Source organism: Protobothrops mucrosquamatus, unplaced genomic scaffold (assembly GCF_001527695.2).
Source record: "Protobothrops mucrosquamatus isolate PMUCROS unplaced genomic scaffold, P.Mucros_1.0 scaffold3988, whole genome shotgun sequence".
In the NCBI taxonomy this organism is placed as follows: domain Eukaryota; kingdom Metazoa; phylum Chordata; class Lepidosauria; order Squamata; family Viperidae; genus Protobothrops; species Protobothrops mucrosquamatus.
The window spans coordinates 10,437-16,113 of NW_015389926.1; the positions used below are offsets into that span (position 1 = coordinate 10,437).

General features: G+C 51.8%; 1 pseudogene; it reads left to right on the top strand.

The window, feature by feature from the left end:
• Nucleotides 1–4,050: 4,050 nt before the first annotated feature.
• Nucleotides 4,051–5,677, top strand: part of LOC107298453 — a 30,990-nt pseudogene continuing 29,363 nt past the window's right edge.

Below are 5,677 nucleotides of genomic sequence, written 5' to 3' on the forward strand. Positions count from 1 at the left end.
GTCCAAGCTCTCCCATTCAAGGTTTTAAGGGATCCCCCAGTAGCCCCACCCCATCACCCCCTTCTTCCAGCGACAGTTCCAGGCATTACATTCCCACCCCCTTTTCCTCACTGCCGGGAGGAGAGACTTCAGAAAGGATTACATGAAAGGTAATGGCCCCAATTGTTATTGTTAGTCCTTTTGGTGATATCCACATCCATTCCCTTTGAAGTATACTGAAGGAAGTGAGGGCCATAAAGCCCCTTTGTTCACCCCCTTCCCTTCATCGTATGACAGAATCCAGAGAAAGGCAGAAATGGGGTTTTCCATAGTTGATAACTAGAGATGAAATATAATTGGATTCTGACAAGCCCCTTCCAAAGGGGAGATAGGAGGAAAATGTGTGCCTGTGTGGCAGCTTCGGCATCAGGGTGCCAAGCGGCCAACAGAGGTTGAAAAAACCATCCATTAAGGGTAGAAGCATTGAAGGGGGTTTCCCCCCTCAGCTGTCGTTTTGCAAAGGGGTCCTTGAGAGAGAAGGGGCGGGACAGGAAAAGCTGGGTCTGGGGAGGGAGGGGCTGGTAATGCAGCTAGAGGGGAGGGGCCTGACTGACACAATCCTTATGCAGACCCTGTGATGTATTTTGCAGTTATTGTTCGTGACAGCTTATATATTGATATATTGACCCCAAATTGTACACCTATGACCAGAATTGAGCCAAACGTTTCTGTTGCTGACCGTTGTTAAGCGAGTTGCACTCCATTTTACTCGGTTTTTTTTTGCCATAGTTGTCAGGTCATCTCCTACAGTTGTTAAGGAAATTAGTGCAGCTGCTAACACGTAAGCCTGGCACTGTGCGATTATCAGAAATACATGCCAGTTGCTATGAGCCTGAATTTTGGTCACATGACCACGGGGATCTGCAATGCTCACAATTATGCAAACTGATCATATGTCACTTTTTTCGGCACTGCTATAACTTCAAACAATCACCAAAGAAATGGTTTATAGTCAAGGACTCTCTTTACAGCCCTTTAAAAATAGCCCAGAATAGCCCCCAGAAGGGAACCCACCAAGGTCAAAAGTGTCCTGCAATTAATCTCCAAAACTGGCCCAATAGGGTAGAAAAACTGCTCAGCTGCCAAAACTGTTCCCATCCAGCATTTCAACTTAATCCCCAAACTTCCCCCCCCCCCCAGAGAGAGTTTGGCTTTTCAAGGAAAGAAAAGAGCACTGTTGTATTTTTGGTTTACCCCAAAGTTATATTCAGTCTGCTAAAGTGTTGCAAACACAGAAGATAACTTTGGGAATTGTTCAACTCAGCATAAAACCTCTCACTCCACTGAAGAACGTTCTGCTCTGGAAATACTCAACTGGTTCCTAATCCAACCTTTATTAGGGCCAAAGACGTCAGAGTGGGGTTCGCTCTATGAAAAAGCATAACAAATATTGCAAAAGTAAAAGATGGGTTTGACTATACATGGATGTAGTCCCAGTCCTGGCACTCAGGGCTGGGAGTCCCAAGCTGGCAGAGGAGCCCCAAGAGACCCCAGGAACCACCTCAGAGCTCTCTCTGCCCAGAGGAAGGCAGTGCCAGGAAGGGCCAAGATCCTGTGCAGAAACTTCAATCTCTCCAGCTTGCGATGGAAGAATGAAGATTGAGGAAGAGAGAAACTTGCCACCCTCGGTCTGTGTGTGTGTGTGTGTGTGTATTCTTCTCCCAAAGCAAAGCCTAAAAGGGGGGAGCAGCCTTAGATGTTAAAGGGCACCCCACATCTCCCCCAGTCCGAAGCCCCCCCCCCCCGAGAGGCTGGGAACGGTCCCCTCCCCTTCCTCCCCCCTTCCCTCCTTCCTCCTGGCAGGGCAGAACGGGGGGGGGGACCTTTGGGAAAAGCCTCAGTGGGGGAAAACCCTCCCAAGCCGAGCAAGGCAGGCGATGCAACGGGAAGGAGCGCAGAGCGAGGCAAGCGAGGGCAGAAGCTCCGCAGAGCGAAGCCCAAAGAAAGGCGGGATCCTCCCTGAGAGGCGGGAGAGGGGCTGCCTGGGGGCCGCGGGGGGAGCCTGGCCGGAGCCCCCCGGGAGGGAGGAGGCGCCCCCCAGTTCCCCCCCCGCCCTACCTAGGGAGAGACCCCCAGGATGGGGAGGGGGAAAGAGGGGCGGAGACGCAGCCCCGGGANAAGAGCACTGTTGTATTTTTGGTTTACCCTAAAGTTACATTCAGTCTGCTAAAGTGTTGCAAACTCAGAAGATAACTTTGGGAATCGTTGAACTCAAAATAAAGCCTCTCACTCCACTGAAGAACGTTCTGGCCTGGAAATGCTCAGCTGGTTCCTAATCCAACCTTTGTTAGGGCCAAAGACGTCAGAGTGGGGTTCGGTCTATGAAAAAGCATAACAAATATTGCAAAAGTAAAAGATGGGTTTGACTATACATGGATGTAATCCCAGTCCTGGCACTCAGGGCTAGGACTCCTAAGATGGCAGAGGGGCTGCAACAGATCCCAGGAACCGACTCAGAGCTCTCTCTGCCCAGAGGAAGGCAGTGGCAGGAAGGGCCAAGATCCTGCGCAGAAACTTCAATCTCTCCGGCCTGCAATGGAAGAATGAAGATTGAGGAAGAGAGACACCTGCCACCCTTGGTCTGTGTGTGTTTGTGTTTGTTTGTGTGCGTGTGTATTCTTCTCCCAAAGCAAAGCCTAAAAGGGGGGAGCAGCCTTAGATGTTAAAGGACACCCCACATCTCCCCCAGTCCGAAGCCCCCCCCCCGAGAGGCTGGGAACGGTCCCCTCTCCTTCCTCCCCCCTTCCCTCCTTCCTCCTGGCAGGGCAGAACGGGGGGGGGGGGGCGAAGAAATACCTTTGGGAAAAGCCTTAGTGGGAGAAAACCCTCCCAGCCGAGCAAGGCAGGCGATGCAACGGGAAGGAGCGCAGAGCGAGGCAAGCGAGGGCAGAAGCTCCGCAGAGCGAAGCCCAGAGAAAGGCGGGATCCTCCCTGAGAGGCGGGAGAGGGGCTGCCTGGGGGCCGCGGGGGGAGCCTGGCCGGAGCCCCCCGGGAGGGAGGAGGGAGGAGGCGCCCCCCAGTTCCCCCCACGCCCTACCTAGGGAGAGACCCCCAGGATGGGGAGGGGGAAAGAGGGGCGGAGACGCAGCCCCGGGAGGCCCCTCAGCTCCGCCGGCCTTGATGCGGGGAGGGGGCTGGGCTGGGGGGGGGAAGAAGACGGGACCCCAAAAGTCAAAGGGAGCAGCTCGCCTCACCTCCGTGGGGGGGTGAATGACAACCTTCGCTACTGCGCAGGCGCCAACTGGCTTTTTCGAGGAAGGACGACGCCGATTGGTCGCTCTGGGGAGGGCAGCGATTGGCAGGAGGACTCCTCGGGGCGCTCCATTCAAAGGAAAGAAGAGCTACCGGTAATAGGAATAGACCTCGCAGGAAAGTCCCGCCTCCACTTCCGGAAACGAATAGAATTGAAGCGCCCTAATTGATACGGCCGCGGACGGGCTCGGACCCAGGTAGGGCGCAAGGGATGCTGGGAGTCGCAGTCCGAGAGGCTCTCTGGCGGAGAAGGGGGGGAGGGGGGAGCCCGAGGCCTGGTCTGGCGGGACGGGCGCTGGGAGGGAGGCCTGCCCGGAAAGTCTCGCTGAGAGGCCGAGGCTTCGGCCTTCCTCCCCGGGCGGGCCTGGGACTCCTCTCCGGGGAAGGGACGAAGCCGTGACCGCCTCTCCTCCTCCCCTTTCGCCCCTGCAGGAGGACGGGCGAGCCCGGCGGAGGAAGGAAGGAGGCGCCGCCCGAGAGGAGGCCCCGCGGAGCAGCCCCGGGAGGAGACGGCGGGGAAGCCCGGCAGGGATGAGCCGAAGGGGACTCCGGGAAAGGAGGCCGCCTGGAGGGAGAAGCGGGGAGCAGGAAACGGGCGGAGACCCCGAGACGGGCCTGGAGGGCGGAGGGTCCTTCAGAAGGCGGGGGAGACCCAAGAATCCCCAGAGAATCCAGGAGGGAGGAGAGAAATATGAGTGCCCGGAATGTGGAAAATCCTTCAAAACAAAACAAAAATTTGAAATACATCTAAGAATCCACACAGGAGAAAAACCATTTAAATGCCTGGAGTGTGGAAAATCCTTCAGAGCAAATGAAGCTCTTAAAAACCATCTAAGAATCCACACAAGAGAAAAACCATATGAATGCCTGGAGTGTGGAAGGAGCTTCAGTCAGAGGGGAAACCTTTGTACACATCAAAGGATCCACTCAGGAGAAAAACCATATAAATGCCTGGAGTGTGGAAAGAGATTCAATAGGAGGGAAAACCTTTATACACATCAAAGAATCCACACAGGAGAGAAACGTTTTAAATGCCTGGAGTGTAGAAAGAGCTTTAGTCAGAGTTCAAGCCTTTATAAACATCAAATGCTTCATACAGGAGAAAAACCGTATAAATGCCAGGACTGTGGAAAGACCTTTGCTCAGAACAGTACCCTTGATAGACATCAAAGGATCCACACAGGAGAAAAAACATATAAATGCCTGGAGTGTGGAAAGAGCTTCAGTTGCAGGGGATACCTTTATAGACATCAAAGGATCCACACAAGAGAAAAACCGTATAAATGCCTGGAGTGTGGAAAGAGCTTCGATAGGACGGAAAACCTTTATACACATCAAATGCTTCATACAGGAGAAAAACCGTATAAATGCCAGGACTGTGGAAAATCCTTCAGAGCAAATGAAGCTCTTAAAAACCATCTAAGAATCCACACAGGAGAAAAACCATATGAATGCCTGGAGTGTGGAAGGAGCTTCAGTCAGAGCGGAACCCTTCGTACACATCAAAGGATCCACTCAGGAGAAAAACCATATAAATGCCTGGAGTGTGGAAAGAGCTTCAATAGGAGGGAAAACCTTTATAAACATCAAAGAGTCCACACAGGAGAGAAACCTTTTAAATGCCTGGAGTGTAGAAAGAGCTTTAGTCAGAGTTCAAGCCTTTATAAACATCAAATGCTTCATACAAGAGAAAAACCGTATAAATGCCAGGACTGTGGAAAGACCTTTGCTCAGAACAGTACCCTTGATAAACATCAAAGGATCCACACAGGAGAAAAACCATATAAATGCCCAGAGTGTGGAAAGAACTTCAGTCATAGGAGCACCCTTTATATACATCAAAGGATCCACACAGGAGAAAAACCATATAAATGCCTGAAGTGTGGCAAGTGCTTTACTCGGAAGGGACACCTTTATGCACATCAAACAATCCACACTGGAGAGAAACCATTTAAATGCCTGGAATGTGAAAAGAGTTTCATTAGCAGAGGAGGTCTCAAGACACATCAAAGGTTTCACACTGGTGAAAAACCATTTGAATGCTTGGAGTGTGGAAAGAGCTTTACTACGAGTGAACAGCTCCGTAGACATCAATGGATTCACAGAGGAGAAAAACCATATAAATGTCTGGTGTGTGGAAAGAACTTCAGTGAGAGGAGCAGCTTTTTGGTACATCAAAGAAACCACACAGGAGAGAGGCCGTATAAATGCCTGCAGTGTGGAAAGAGCTTCAGATGGAACAGCAACCTTCGTGAACATCAAAAAATCCACTCAGGAGAGAGACAACTATATAAATGCCTGCAGTGTGGAAAGAGCTTCACACGGAACAGCAACCTTCGTGGACATCAAAAAATCCACTCGAGAGAAACAACCGTATAAATGCCTG